This window comes from Nerophis lumbriciformis, linkage group LG37 (genome assembly GCF_033978685.3).
Source record: "Nerophis lumbriciformis linkage group LG37, RoL_Nlum_v2.1, whole genome shotgun sequence".
Lineage (NCBI taxonomy): Eukaryota > Metazoa > Chordata > Actinopteri > Syngnathiformes > Syngnathidae > Nerophis > Nerophis lumbriciformis.
The window spans coordinates 18,613,864-18,629,898 of NC_084584.2; the positions used below are offsets into that span (position 1 = coordinate 18,613,864).

At 40.6% G+C, this 16,035-nt stretch overlaps 1 protein-coding gene across 3 annotated transcripts in view; it reads left to right on the forward strand.

Annotated features, from left to right (window-relative positions):
• Nucleotides 1-6,337: 6,337 nt before the first annotated feature.
• rnf19a (ring finger protein 19A, RBR E3 ubiquitin protein ligase) overlaps nt 6,338-16,035 on the forward strand; it is a 44,997-nt gene continuing 35,299 nt past the window's right edge. For 2 of the 3 annotated variants that reach the window (XM_061930789.1, XM_061930790.1), the window contains exon 1: nt 6,338-6,502. The gene's annotated coding sequence lies outside the window, so the exon portion shown is untranslated. The remainder of the gene's footprint in view (nt 6,503-16,035) is intronic. The other variant, XM_061930791.1, reaches the window with a different exon arrangement.

Below are 16,035 nucleotides of genomic sequence, written 5' to 3' on the forward strand. Positions count from 1 at the left end.
TATATATATATAAATATATATATATATATATATATATATATATATATATATATATATATATATACGCATATATACGTATATATATCTATTTCATTATATATATATATATATATATATATATATATATATATATATATATAAAATAAATACTTGGAATTTCAGTGTTCATTTATTTACACATATACACACACATAACACTCTTCTACTCATGGTTGAGTTAAGGGTTGAATTGTCCATCCTTGTTCTATTCTCTGTCACTATTTTTCTAACCATGCTGAACACCCTCTCTGATGCTGCATTGATGTGTTGCACGCACAAAAGTGCTTTCATCAAATGCTCTAGATGGCAGTATTGTCCTGTTTAAGAGTGTCACAACATTGCTGTTTACGGCAGATGAACTGCTTTACGGTATACAAAAACGTGACTGCTGTTGTGTGTTGTTGCTGTTGTGTGTTTTTGCCGCGCTGGGAGGACGTTAATGAAACTGCCTAACAATAAACCCATGAGGACCTGAGTCCGTCTGAATTTCGGGAGATTTTCGGGAGAAAATTTGTCCCGGGAGGTTTTCGGGAGAAGCGCTGAATTTCGGGAGTCTCCCGGAAAATCCGGGAGGGTTGGCAAGTATGTTGTATGTTCCCTATATCCAACATTATGTATTATTCTAATTGATCTTTTTGTAACACCGTTAATGAATGAAGTATACTTTTGCAGCTATTTCCCCATATTTCTACACAATCACTCAGATATGGTAACACTAGCGAGCAGTAGAATATGGAGTGATTTTTGGTCTAGAACATGTGTTGCTTTAGTCATTATTGACGTGCTTCTTGCTACTTTATGTTGTATATTTATGTTGTATACCTGCTCAATGGCCTTGTGGTTATAGTGTCCGCCCTGAAATCAGTATGTCGTGAGTTCAATCCTTGGCTGAGTCATACCAAAGACTATAAAAATGGGGGTCATTACCTCCCTGCTTGGCACTCAGCATCAAGGGTTGGAATTGGGGGTTGAATCACCAAAAATGATTGCCGGGCGCGGCCACGCCTGCTGCTCACTGCTCCCCTTGCCTCCCAGGGTGTGAACAAGGGGATGGGTCAAATGCAGAGGACACATTTTATCACACCCAGGGTATGCGTGTGACAATCTTTGGTACTTTAACTTTTAACTTTAACATTTTTTACATGAGATTTCCAGTTCAATTTATCATCAATCATTATACCTAGAAATTTGGTTTCATTTACTCTTTCAATTTCTATTCGTCTATTTGTATTTGTGTTTGACTTTCTCTTCTACTGTTACAAAATAGCATTATTTTAGTTTTACTAATATTCAAAGATAGTCTGTTTTTGTCAAACCATCCTTTTAATTTGTTAATTTCTTTTGTTATTATTTGTATTAGCTTCTGTGTGTTCTCCCCTGAACAAAACGCTGTTGTATCATCCGCAAATAATACTAACTTTAAATATTTTGTAGCTTTACAAATGTCATTTATACAACAATTTTGGTCCTAGTATTGATCCCTGAGGTACACCATAGGATATCTTTAGCGTTGTAGACATGTGTTCACCTAGCTTCACGTATTGTTTCCTGTTCGTTAAATAACTTCTAATCCAGTTTAAGACCAACCCTCTGATGCCATACCGCTCTAGTTTTTTTTATTCAAATATTGTGATTAATTGTGTCAAATGCTTTAGTTCGATCCATCAACACTGCTGCCGCACATTTTCTACTCTCTATTGCATTGGTGATTTCTTCTGTAATTTCAATTAAAGCCATCGAAATGAAACATTAGCTCTGTATCCATATTGGTTCTCAGTGAGTATTCTATTTTTGTTTGTGAAACTCTAATCTGTTATTGAACAGTTTTTCAATGATATTAGAAAATTGTGGAAGTAAAGAAATAGGTCTATAATTTGTAAATTGGTGTTTGTCTCCAGTCTTATAAATTGGTGCAACTTTAGCTATTTTCATTTTGTTTTGGAATTTACCTACGTAGGTAACATTGGCAAAGAAGTGGTTTTGAAATTATATTATAGGATATAAGAAGAAGGAACATTACCAGCTGAGTGGAAAGAAGCTACAATAATTCCAACCAGGAAAAGACCCGGAAGAGGCTGGTAATTATAGGCCGATAGCATTGACTTCAAATTTGGCCAAAGTTATGGAAAAAATGATTAATGAAAGACTAATATATTATGCATGCATGCATGGATGCATGCATTTTCTACCGCTTGTCCCTTTTTGGGGTCGCGGGGGGTCGCTGGAGCCTATCTCAGCTGCATTCAGGCGGAAGGCAGGGTACACCCTGGACAAGTCGCCACCTCATCACAGGGCGACTAATATATTAGTTAGAGTCAAAAAAAGTAATAAAAACCTACCAAAGTGGATTTCGGAAAGCAAGAAACACAAACACCCAGCAGTGCAGCTGGAAGAGGAAATTAGAAAAGAACAACTAAATAAAGAAAGTATAATTGCAGTATTTTATGACATAGAAAAAGTTTATGATATGTTGTGAAAACAGGGGTTGCTGATAAAAATTAAATACAATTTGGATTACAGAAAACATATACAGATGGATAAAAGACTTCTTAACAAGTAGAACAATTTTAGTAAAAATAGATAATGAATATAGTAGAATATATTAAATGGAAAATGGGACCTCACAAGGGAACATAATAAGTCCAGTACTATTTTCGATGATAAATGAAGTGTTTAGTGAAGTGGAAGGGTTAGTGGAGATGGCACTGTTTGCGGATGACGGAATGATGTGGAAGAGAGGTAGAAATACAAATCATATAGAAAAGAAGATTCAAAAAGCGGTAGATAATGTTCAAGAATGGGGAACAGCTTGGGGTTTAAGATACTCTGTTGGGAAAAAATAAGTCATGGATTTTACAAAGAGGAAGGTTCAAAACAAGCTCCAAATGAAACTTTATGAAGAAAATATAGAAGAGTATTTAAGTATTTAAATATTTAGAAATATGGTTCGATAAATATATTAACTGGTCAATTCACATCAGTAAAATAGTGGAAAAAAGTAAAAAGGTGTTAAATATAATGAGGGCTTTGAGGGGTAAAGGCTGGGGGCCTGATAGACAGGCATTGAAAGCAATATATATCACTTTAATTCGATCTGTTATTGATTATGGATGCATCATTTATCAATCTGCTTCAAAAACATTACTTGGGAAAATAGACAGGATCCAGTCACAGGCTACAAAATCAACACAAGCGGCAGCATTACAAGTAGAAATGATTGAAAAACCTTTAGACATGAGAAGAGATCAACTGTCGGCAGTTTATTGGGCAAACTTAAAAGGGTCCAAGCAAGGACATCCAACTCACCAAGTGCTACTAAACTGCCAAGAAAAAGAAAAAAAAGATGAATAGTTTTGGGTGGATAATAGGAGACATATGTGGAAAAAGTTCCAATTGACAATATTAAAGTTAGCCCTACAGTTACAATTCCTGCAATACCACAGTGGATGTACGATATCCCAGATGTAGATATGCAATTATTAAAGAATATACATTTAAATAATTACCAGATAGAACAATGGATTGAGGAAACGTTTTTAGACAATATCATAATATATACAGATGCATCAAAAACTATAATTAATAAAGTAGGAGCTGTAGCAGTTATCCCACAAGGAAACATAGTATTGAATTAAATAATTAGCGATAATTTATTAGTTTTTACGGGGGAATTGGTAGCAATTTATGTCAGTTAATTGGATAGACGAAAATAAAGCAAGAAAAGCAGTAGTGTGCTCGGACTCCAGCAGTGCATTAATGAGCATAACAAACATAGCATCAGAAACAACACAAGATTTAGTTCAGGCAATCTACAGAATGAATAAAGCGGGAAGTGGGGTAAAATAATTCTGGGTACCTGCTCATGTAGAAGTTGTGGGGAATGATAGGTACGCAAAGCAAGCAACCACTAAAACAGAAGTAAACATGGAGATTAACCACAGTGAAGAAGAAGTGAAGAATAGTTAAGATAGAACACAATAAGAAGTGGCAAGACAATTGGAATAAGGAAACAAAAGGTAGAGAGTTTTACTAAATCCAGATGAGAGTAGGTGTAATGAGAGGAGGCAATAGAAATAGGAAGAAAGACATTACAAGAATGAGATTAGGACATACATATCTAAATATTCCATTGAAATTGATAGGGAAACATAAAACAGGGCTGTGTGACTGTTGCCATAAGATACAAAGTGTAGGACATGTTTTAATTCAATGTAGGAAATACAATAGTGTAAGGGAAATACTGAGAAATAAGTTACCGAAAGAGGTTAGATTAGTAGTGGAACATATTTTAGGATTGCACTCAGAACACGTAGGATACAAAGCATTATATACATTTAAAGAAAAGACTGGGTTAAACAAAAGAATATAATAATAATACCTGGGATTTATATAGCGCTTTTCTAAGTACCCAAAGTCGCTTTACATGTAGAACCCATCATTCATTCACACCTGGTGGTGGTAAGCTACTTTCATAGCCACAGCTGCCCTGGGGTAGACTGACGGAAGCGTGGCTGCAATTTGCGCCAACGGCCCCTCCGACCACCACCTATCATTCATCATTCAATTCACTGGTGTGAGTGGCACCGGGGGCAAAGGGTGAAGTGTCCCGCCCAAGGACACAACGGCAGCGATGTTTGAATGGTAAGAGGTGGGGAGCGAACCTGCAACCCTCAGGTTTCTGGCACGGTTGCTCTACCCACTACGCCATGCCGCCCCAATATAGAGTAGGGTTCCATCTCGGTCCACACTCCATTTCAGAAGGTGGCGGTAATGCACACCACAAGGTTGCTTGACGACCGCCATTAAACCAAAAAAGAAGAAAAATAATTAAACTACTAAACTCAAAGCACCTGCACCGGTTTTCCCAGGTGTCATTAAATTGCTTCTCTTACAGGGTATGGATGTTTTAAACTGAGTGCTACTTCACTTACAGGGTATGAATGTTTTAAACTAGTGTCACACACTTATCATCTACTAATCTCAAAGCACCTGCACAGGTTTTCCCAGGTGTCATTAAGTTGCTTCAGTTGTCTCAGTTAGGATCAATATTGGGAAGACTGCAGACTTGACAACTGGCCAGAAGACCACCATTGATACCCTCCATAATGGGTAAACCACAAAAGTTCATAGCTCAGGAGGCTGGCTGTTCACAGAGTGCTGCGTCTAAGCCTCCATCCACCAATCAATTTTCTATTGCTTGTCCCTTTCGGGATTGCGGGGGGCGCTGGAGACTATCTCAGCTGCATTCGGGCGGAAGGCAGGGTACAACCTGGACAAGTCGCCACCTCATCGCAGGGCCAACACAGATAGACAGACAACACACACTCACATTCACACACTAGGGCCAATTTAGTGTTTCCAATCAGCCTATCCCCAGGTGCATGTTTTTGGAGGTGGGAGAAAGCCGGAGTACCCGGAGGGAACTCACGCTGTCACGTGAGAACATGCAAACTCCACACAGAAAGATCCTGCGCCTGGGATCAATTGAAAAGTCTGGTGAAAGGGCAAAATGTGGCAGGAGAAGATGCACCAGCAGAAGAGCTGACCTTGGACTTCTGCGGTTTATCAAACAAAGATTCATGAATCTGGCAGAGATCCAGAAAGAGTGGAATGAGGTAGGAGTGACTGCTTCAAAAACCACCAAATTCAGACCATATTTTGATTAATTTGATGTGATCCTGATTTTTTTCTGCAAAAACTGAGAATTAAATGGTCATTTCTTCACAGTTGTTTTTGTGGGGTTTTTGAGTTTGAGGACCAAATTAAACATATAAACAACTAAATACTTGAAATTGTTTAAATTGTGGGCCTTGAATCTATAATCCATGGAAGTTTAACATTTTGAATGGAATTATGGAAATACACTTTTCCACGATATACATTTTTTTTTGGAAAGGGTCTGTGCGTGTGTGTGTATGTGTGTGTATATTATGTAACATAGCTATGCGCAGCTATGCTAACTTTGTCTTGTTACCTTTATTTTTTAGAGTGGTGCCAAAACTTTGTTTCATGTGAAAATATATAATTGTATTCTTTGAATAAAATTACAGGGCAATAAACAATTTTTGCGCCCCTATGGCCTGCAGGCTTTACTTGAGCTTTTAACTAGAACTGTCAAAATGTTAAGCAAGTAGAAAAATAATTTTGAAACTTACATATGCAAGTTTAGGTTTGATGTGGAAACTGTCTATACGTTTAATAACGATTGAACATGCATTCAGTCTAAATGGTTCACTCTTGCTCTTTATAATACGTAATCATTGTGCTTTTTATTGTGAAAGGCAATATTTTCCAACCGGATGTGCACCTTACTTTCCGTAACTTGACTCACCCAAGGGACGTACCCTGGTTTTCCATGACAAGTTTTTGCTGCTACATTTTCTTTTTAACAACCGTGGTGTATTCTCACATGGAAACGGCGGACAGACGCCCGACCTAAACATTCCCCTCAACAAACTGAACGGTAAGTTAACGCTTTTCTTCCTATATATATATATATATATATATATATATATATATATAATTAGTATCAACCAACGCTGCAACTTCCTGTCTCTGAGGCGACGGCGAAGCTAGCAGTTTTGAAGATTAGGTTATAAAAATCTCCCTCTTTTGAGCTCTTGCTTGAAAAAATATTATTTAGCACGAAGTTACACAAAGCTCCCGATTTGATGTAACATAAATAACATTGAGATTCCTAACCGTAAAACCACTTGAAAGAGGCCAGTGTCAACAGCAACTCGGTCGGACGGTTAAAGTTGGGCGCTAGCTCATCGCTGCTAGCCGTTTGCTTTAAGCAGCTAAGCAGGCTAACAGTTGCTAACCTGCAATAATGTCAACACATTTTGGTTATTTTTTTTAGACGAACATGTCTTGTTCACATATGAACGTGCGTCATCCTTATACCGTCACCAGTTGAATTAAGGTGGCATTTTTTAGCGTCGATTATTGTGAGGGTAACGCCGGGGTCGTCGTCAAAACTCGCAATTTATGGTGTCACGGGTCCATCTCAACTCTGAACAATCGTCTGTTTAATTATGTATTTTCAAACATGCCATAGTGATACATGTCACTCTTTTTACATAAACGTTCTGGGCTCTACACACTCAAATGTACTGCTAGGCCATATTTTGTTTTCTGTTTCCATCACATGGTCATCTCGAAATTTAGAAGTTCCATAACTAATAATGAGTCAAAGTCAAAACCGGCTGGACTGGTAGCATAGTTTCCGTGCAATGCATAAAAAAAAGATTCCGCCTTGCAAATATAGTTTTTACTTGTACAGTCAAGTAGTTACTCATTTGCTAGTGCAGGAACGGTTGCATGCAATCTTTGCAAAATAAACTGTTTTTGATGTCAACCATTACATTTTGTATTGTTCAGTGGAGGCTCTCTGCAATGTTTTTATGGTGTCGTCAGCAATGTTGTCCTGTAAAGATAACACCTCGATTGTAGGGCACAGTCCTTATTTACTTTTGGGGCTTTTATTGGCACCGTGTAAAATCATCCTCCCTGGAGTCTTAGATGGTGGCCATAAAAACGTGCCTTCAAATTAGCGATATTGTTGGAACATTTGTTATGCCTGGAAAAAAGTTGATCTACTTTAGATGTTGATATGATGTGCTGCAACTCGACACAATATTGACATGATAGATAGTTTTAGCACTTATGACTATCTGTGTTGGCCCTGTGATGAGGTGGCGACTTGTCCAGGGTGTACCCCGCCTTCCGCCCGATTGTAGCTGAGATAGGCTCCAGCGCCCCCCGCGACCCCAAAGGGAATAAGCGGTAGAAAATGGATGGATGGATGGATGGTACACCATGGTCAAGAATCTGTGACTTTGTTGTTTGGTGATGTCATGTCTAAGATAAGTAATCTCTTCCAGCCAGGGATGATAGTTATGATTAGGCATGTAACGATTAGTGATGTGCGATACTGCTGATTTTCTTATTGATCCAATTCAGAGTAAAATTCAGGCTCGTATCAGTGATGGTAATACTTTGTGCAAATTAGGGCTGCAACTAACGACTACTTTGATAGTCGATTAGTCATTGACTATCTTAACAATTAGCCGACTAGTGGGATTGTATAGCGTACACATATTTATTGGCTCTAATTTTTCCATTAATGTTTAAAATCATTCCGGACGGCTTCGAAGCAATTCTGGACCACCATCCGCCGTCTCAGGAAGGGGAAGCAGTGCACTATCAACACCGTGTATGGCGGGGATGGTGTTTTGCTGACCTCGACTGCGGATGTTGTGGATCGGTGGAGGGAATACTTCGAAGACCTCCTCAATCCCACCAACACGTCTATTTATGATGAAGCAGTGCCTGGGGAGTCTGTGGTGGGCTCTCCTATTTCTGGGGCTGAGGTTGCTGAGGTAGTTAAAAAGCTCCTCGGTGGCAAGGCCCCAGGGGTAGATGAGATCCGCCCGGAGTTCCTTAAGGCTCTGGATGCTGTGGGGCTGTCTTGGTTGACAAGACTCTGCAGCATCGCGTGGACATCGGGGGCGGTACCTCTGGATTGGCAGACCGGGGTGGTGGTTCCTCTCTTTAAGAAGGGGAACCGGAGGGTGTGCTCTAACTATCGTGGGATCACACTCCTCAGCCTTCCCGGTAAGGTCTATTCAGGTGTACTGGAGAGGAGGCTACGCCGGATAGTCGAACCTCGGATTCAGGAGGAACAGTGTGGTTTTCGGCCTGGTCGTGGAACTGTGGACCAGCTCTATACTCTCGGCAGGGTCCTTGAGGGTGCATGGGAGTTTGCCCAACCAGTCTACATGTGTTTTGTGGACTTGGAGAAGGCATTCGACCGTGTCCCTCGGGAAGTCCTGTGGGGAGTGCTCAGAGAGTATGGGGTATCGGACTGTCTGATTGTGGCAGTCCGCTCCCTGTATGCTCAGTGCCAGAGCTTGGTCCGCATTGCCGGCAGTAAGTCGGACACGTTTCCAGTGAGGGTTGGACTCCGCCAAGGCTGCCCTTTGTCACCGATTCTGTTCATAACTTTTATGGACAGAATTCTAGGCGCAGTCAGGCGTTGAGGGGATCTGGTTTGGTGGCTGCAGGATTAGGTCTCTGCTTTTTGCAGATGATGTGGTCCTGATGGCTTCATCTGGCCAGGATCTTCAGCTCTCACTGGATCGGTTCGCAGCCGAGTGTGAAGCGACTGGGATGAGAATCAGCACCTCCAAGTCCGAGTCCATGGTTCTCGCCCGGAAAAGGGTGGAGTGCCATCTCCGGGTTGGGGAGGAGATCTTGCCCCAAGTGGAGGAGTTCAAGTACCTCGGAGTCTTGTTCACGAGTGAGGGAATAGTGGATCGTGAGATCGACAGGCGGATCGGTGCGGCGTCTTCAGTAATGCGGATGCTGTATCGATCCGTTGTGGTGAAGATGGAGCTGAGCCGGAAGGCAAAGCTCTCAATTTACCGGTCGATCTACGTTCCCATCCTCACCTATGGTCATGAGCTTTGGGTTATGACCGAAAGGACAAGATCACGGGTACAAGCGGCCGAAATGAGTTTCCTCCGCCGGGTGGCGGGGCTCTCCCTTAGAGATAGGGTGAGAAGCTCTGCCATCCGGGGGGAGCTCAAAGTAAAGCCACTGCTCCTCCACATCGAGAGGAGCCAGATGAGGTGGTTCGGGCATCTGGTCAGGATGCCACCCGAACGCCTCCCTAGGGAGGTGTTTAGGGCACGTCCGACCGGTAGGAGGCCGCGGGGAAGACCCAGGACACGTTGGGAAGACTATGTCTCCCGGCTGGCCTGGGAACGCCTCGGGGTCCCACAGGAAGAGCTAGACGAAGTGGCTGGGGAGAGGGAAGTCTGGGCTTCCCTGCTTAGGCTGCTGCCCCCGCGACCCGACCTCGGATAAGCGGAAGAAGATGGATGGATGGATGGATGGATGTTTAAATCAGGGGTCGGGAACCTATGGCTCGCGAGCCAGGTGTGGCTCTTTTGATGATTGCATCTGGCTCGTGGATTTCGGCTTTTCAGATAAAACAAAATATTATCGCTTGTTTTAATACATCCATCGATTTTCCACTGCTCATGTCTTGTTAAGGGCTGCAGTTGGCTGCAGGAGCAATTGTCCATTATTTTAATTGGATGATAATAGCCTACGTTGGGCGTTGCTGGGTAAACAGATAAACGCCCTCTTTTGAATCAGTCTGCGCGGTCATTAGCTCAAAGCTAACCCTTCGACGAAGAAGATGGCAAAAAGTAAAAAAGATGAGGAGTATCGTACATTTCAGGACGAATGGACCGAATAATTCCCCTTTGTGGACAGAGCAGGCTCTGCAGTGTGTCTAATTTGCAATGACAAAATTGCATCGATGAAACGGTCAAATGTAAAGCGGCACTTCGACACACGCCATGCTACCTTTGCATCAAAATACCCTGCGGGAGACAGCAGGAAGAAAGCGTGCCAAGAGCTACTGAGCAGGGTGCAAGTTAGCCAGCATCAACTCCGCGTATGGACCCGGCAAGGTGACTATAATTCCGCTAGTTTTGCTGGATCTTTAGCAATAGTGAGGAACGCAAAACCATTCACAGATGGCGAGTATGCTAAAACGTTTATGCTGGATGTAGCCAATTAACTTTTTGATGATCTTCTGAACAAAGACAAGATAATTAAACGGATACAAGACATGCCTCTGTCGGCAAGAACTGTTCATGATCGTACCATCATGATGGCAAACCAAGTGGAGGAAACGCAAGTGAAGGACATAAATGTAGCGCCGTTCTTTTCCCTGGCTGCATGAAGCTTAACCTCACCAAGTACCAACCAGAGTACAAAGCCATCAGCAAATCCGTGCAGCACCAGAAGTCGCATTAATGGTGAGTATTATAACAACATTATTTAAAAGAATACATTTAGAGGCTTATTATACTCACATTTTATTGAATTCAGTCTTAAAATATATTATATGGCTCTCACAGAAATACATTTCCAAATATTTTGCTTTCTTGACTCTCTGAGTCACAAAGGTTCCCGACCCCTGGTTTAAATGCAGCTTGTTATTGTACCCATTTGCTTACAAACAACAAAGATGACTAATTCATTCATAAATATTTATTCATACTGTAACTAGGGCTGGGCGATATATCGAATATACTCGATATATCGCGGGTTTGTCCCTGTGCGATATAGAACATTACTATATTGTGATATTCGAGTATACGTTCTCACGCAGTTGCTTTTAGCTGCGGGCATTACACTACAGGCTCTTCTCACTCTTTTTCTTGTCTGTCCTTCTCACAGAGACGTAAAACAAGCGTACCTTCTTACATACGTCACATACTGTCACGTGTGACAGAGGTAGCGGCATGGGTAACGTTTGCTGTTATGCTAGCGGAGTGGTGCGAGTGGTAATACGAGAGAAAGAAGGTGCGAATCTGGTAACAAATGAAGGAAGAATTAATTCCCAACAAAAACAGCATGGGGTCCATCTTCTGGGGTTGGTTTGGTTTCAAGCGGCAAGATGTCGAACAGACAACCGTAATATGTCAAGTGTGCAGCAAAAGCGTTGCTACAAAAAGTAGCAGCACTGCTAATGTGTAGCATCATTTGAAAAGTCACTCGCTAGAGAATGAAGAGTGCTTGAAACTCCGCATGTCAACATCTCCATTCGGTGCCACACCAACAAAATGCCCAAGCCACCATTTCCACATCAACGCCGTATGAAAAAACTAGTCCACAACAGAAGGAGATAACGTCCGCAGTAACCTACCATATAGCGAAGGACATAAACTATTTGATTTCCTATTATGCAGCTAATTTTTATTTGACAGTTATTGAAATATCTTGTGTGACATCATGCACAAAAGTGCACTTTATTTGTTTTAAACTATTGTAGTGGCATTCTGTACAAAAAGTTTAGTGTTGTTTTGATATGTCATCTTAGTGACATCATGCACAAAAGTGCACTAATAGCTTGTTTTAAAATGTCTGACAATCTTGCACTTTCTGTTTTGAAAATTACATGAATGTTTGTGCCACTGCTTAACTGTTTAATAAATACAATTTTGGTAAATTGACTTAGTTGTGATTTCCCTCTCGACATGAAAGTTTAAAATGAGCATATGTTAATGCAGTATGAAGAAGAATGTTTTAATGTAGACACATAGAATCATCATACTGGTGTGATTATATGCATCAAGTGTTAATTCAAGGCTAAGGCAAAATATCCAGATATATATCGTGTATCGTGACATGGTCTAAAAATATTGGGATATTAATAAAAGGCCATATCGCCCAGCCCTAACTGTAACCATGCTGCTCATTCAGCTGTTAGAACATTTAAATAGACTGATAACATGTTAATTAAAAAAAAAGAAGTGAAAAATGCTAAACAACTAACCCTGTTTATGTATTAAAAAAGCAGTTAAAATAGCAGCAATAAAGAAAAACAATAAACCACCAAATTTAACTTCCTCAAAAAGAAAAAAGCATTTTGTAATCACAAAATGCTTTATAATCATAAACAATTATAAAATAGACACACAATATATCTTCTTGGCAAAGGAAACATTACATAGTATTTTGGCTTCTTAAGAGTCATTAATGTTTGAGTGTTTACATTTTATTTAAATTGAATAGCTTAGTTGCTCAGACAGTAATGCGTTTATACAAGTTTAGATTGGGGTATGTCAAATCTAAATGGGGAAAGACTTTAAATCTCGTATGTATTCATTTAGGCTAGCTCGCCAGCCATTAGCACGTTAGCTTGCTTTATTTGCAGTACCACCAGTCTGTGAGTTTATCAAAGTGCGGTTATCAATTAGGGATGGGCAATATGGCCTTAGATCTATATCGTAATATACAAACCCCGTTTCCATATGGGTTGGGAAATTGTGTTAGATGTAAATATAAACGGAATACAATGATTTACAAATCCTTTTCAACCCATATTAAATTGAATGCACTACAAAGACAACATATTTTATGTTCAAACTCATAAACTTTATTTATTTTTTTGCAAATAATAATCAACTTAGAATTTCATGGCTGCAACACGTGCCAAAGTAGTTGGGAAAGGGCATGTTCACCACTGTGTTAAATGGCCTTTCCTTTTAAAAACACTCAGTAAACGTTTGGGAACTGAGGAAACACATTTTTTAAGCTTCTCAGGTGGAATTCTTTCCCATTCTTGCTTGATGTACAGCTTAAGTTGTTCAACAGTTCGGGGGTCTCCGTTGTGGTATTTTAGGCTTCATAATGCGCCACACATTTTCAATGGGAGACAGGTCTGGACTACAGACAGGCCAGTGTAGTACCCGCACTCTTTTACTATGAAGCCACGTTGATGTAACACGTGGCTTGGCATTGTCTTGCTGAAATAAGCAGGGGCGTCCATGGTAACGTTGCTTGGATGGCAACATATTTTGCTCCAAAACCTGTATGTACCTTTCAGCATTAATGGCGCCTTCACAGATGTGTAAGTTACCCATGTCTTGGGCACTAAAACACCCCCATACCATCACAGATGCTGGCTTTTCAACTTTGCGCCTATAACAATCCGGATGGTTCTTTTCCTCTTTGGTCCGGAGGACACGACGTCCACAGTTTCCAAAAACAATTTGAAATGTGGACTCGTCAGACCACAGAACACTTTTCCACTTTGTATCAGTCCATCTTAGATGAGCTCTGGCTCAGGGAAGCCGGCGGTGTTTCTGGGTGTTGTTGATAACGGTTTTTGCCTTACATAGGAGAGTTTTAACTTGCACTTACAGATGTAGCGACCAACTGTAGTTACTGACAGTGGGTTTCTGAAGTGTTCCTGAGCCCGTGTGGTGATATCCTTTACACACTGATGTCGCTTGTTGATGCAGTACAGTTTGAGGGGTCGAAGGTCACGGGCTTAGCTGCTTACATGTAGTGATTTCTCCAGATTCTCTGAACCCTTTGATGATATTACGGACCGTAGATGGTGAAATCCTTAAATTCATTGCAATAGCTGGTTAAGAAAGGTTTTTCTTAAACTGTTCAACAATTTGCTCACGCATTTGTTGACAAAGTGGTGACCCTCGCCCCATCCTTGTTTGTGAATGACTGAGCATTTCATGGAATCTACTTTTATACCCAATCATGGCACCCACCTGTTCCCAATTTGCCTGTTCACCTGTGGGATGTTCCAAATAAGTGTTTGATGAGCATTCCTCAACTTTATCAGTATTTATTGCCACCTTTCCCAACTTCTTTGGCACGTGTTGCTGGCATCAAATTCTAAAGTTAATGATTATTTGCACACAAAAAAAAAAAGTTTATTAGTTTGAACATCAAATATGTTGTCTTTGTAGCATATTCAACTGAATATGGGTTGAAAATGATTTGTAAATCATTGTATTCCGTTTATATTTACATCTAACACAATTTCCCAACTCATATGGAAACGGGGTTTGTATATTGCAGCCTCCTGCAATAACGACATACAGTATATATCACAATATATTATTTGGTATGTAAATGATACTAGAACCATTTCAAAATTCGTTACAAAGACTTCTATTTAGCTGCTGATGTATGCAGTAACATATTACATCATTTCCGATTTGTATTATTTTCTCAAAACTATTATTAATCTGCTTACTTTCTGTTGTAAGGTGTTTATATCTACACTTCTGTTAAAATGTACCCAGAATTTATTCTGTTTCAATACTTTAGATTAGTTTTGGGGAATACTACAAATTCGGGTATCGATCCAATACCAAGTAGTGATAGGGGCTGCATTGATAATACCAATGCTGATATTTTGAAGATCATTGAATAATTACATTTTTGTTCACAATTATAATCAGACAAAAACACGGGATGGCGATTTAACAATCTCAAATTAAATATTTAAATTATTTCCTACTATTTGCTCTGATTTAAATCATTGGGTTTTTGCCGTGAAAGCCGTATATGTCCAGAGACTTACTTTCCGTGTTTAAAAACAAAAACAAAAATGACAATCGATTTTGAGCTAATAAAAAAAAAAAAATCTAATACCTGGAGTATTGACGGTATATAGGGCTGGGCGGTATATTTTAGAAAGATATGTATTTGAGACATTACCGTGATACCGATATATTAGAGCTGGGCGATATATCAAATACACTCTATGTATCGCGGATTTGCGATATAGAAAATGACTATATTGTGATATTCGAGTATAATAATAATAATAATAATACCTGGGATTTATATAGCGCTTTTCTAAGTACCCAAAGTCGCTTTACATGTAGAACCCATCATTCATTCACACCTGGTGGTGGTAAGCTACTTTCATAGCCACAGCTGCCCTGGGGTAGACTGACGGAAGCGTGGCTGCAATTTGCGCCAACGGCCCCTCCGACCACCACCTATCATTCATCATTCAATTCACCGGTGTGAGTGGCACCGGGGGCAAAGGGTGAAGTGTCCCGCCCAAGGACACAACGGCAGCGATTTTTGGATGGTAAAAGGCGGGGAGCGAACCTGTAACCCTCAGGTTTCTGGCACGGTTGCTCTACCCACGTTCTCACGCAGTTGCTTTTAGCTGCAGGCATTACACTACATGTGTTTCTCACTCTTTCTCGTCTCTCCTTCTCACAGAGACCTAAAACAAACGCACCTTCTTACATACGTCACTTACTGTCACGCGTGCAACGTCATACACCCTCGCGGAGCAGAGAGGTAGCAGTATGGGTAACATTAGCTGTGATGCTAGCAGTGCGGTGCGAGTGGTAATACGAGGGAGAGAAGGTGCGAATCTGGTAACAAATGAAGGAAGAAGAATTAATTCCTAAGAAAAACAGCACGGGGTCCATCGTCTGGCGGTGGTTTGGCTTCAAGCGGGAATATGTTGAACAGACAACCGTAATATGTCAAGTATGCGGCAAAAGCGTTGCTACAAAAAGAAGCATTACTGCTAATTTGTAGCATAATTTGAAAAGTCACCTGCTAGAGCAGGGGTGGGCAATTAATTTTTACCGGGGGCCGCATAAGCAACCCGAGCACTGCTGGAGGGCCACA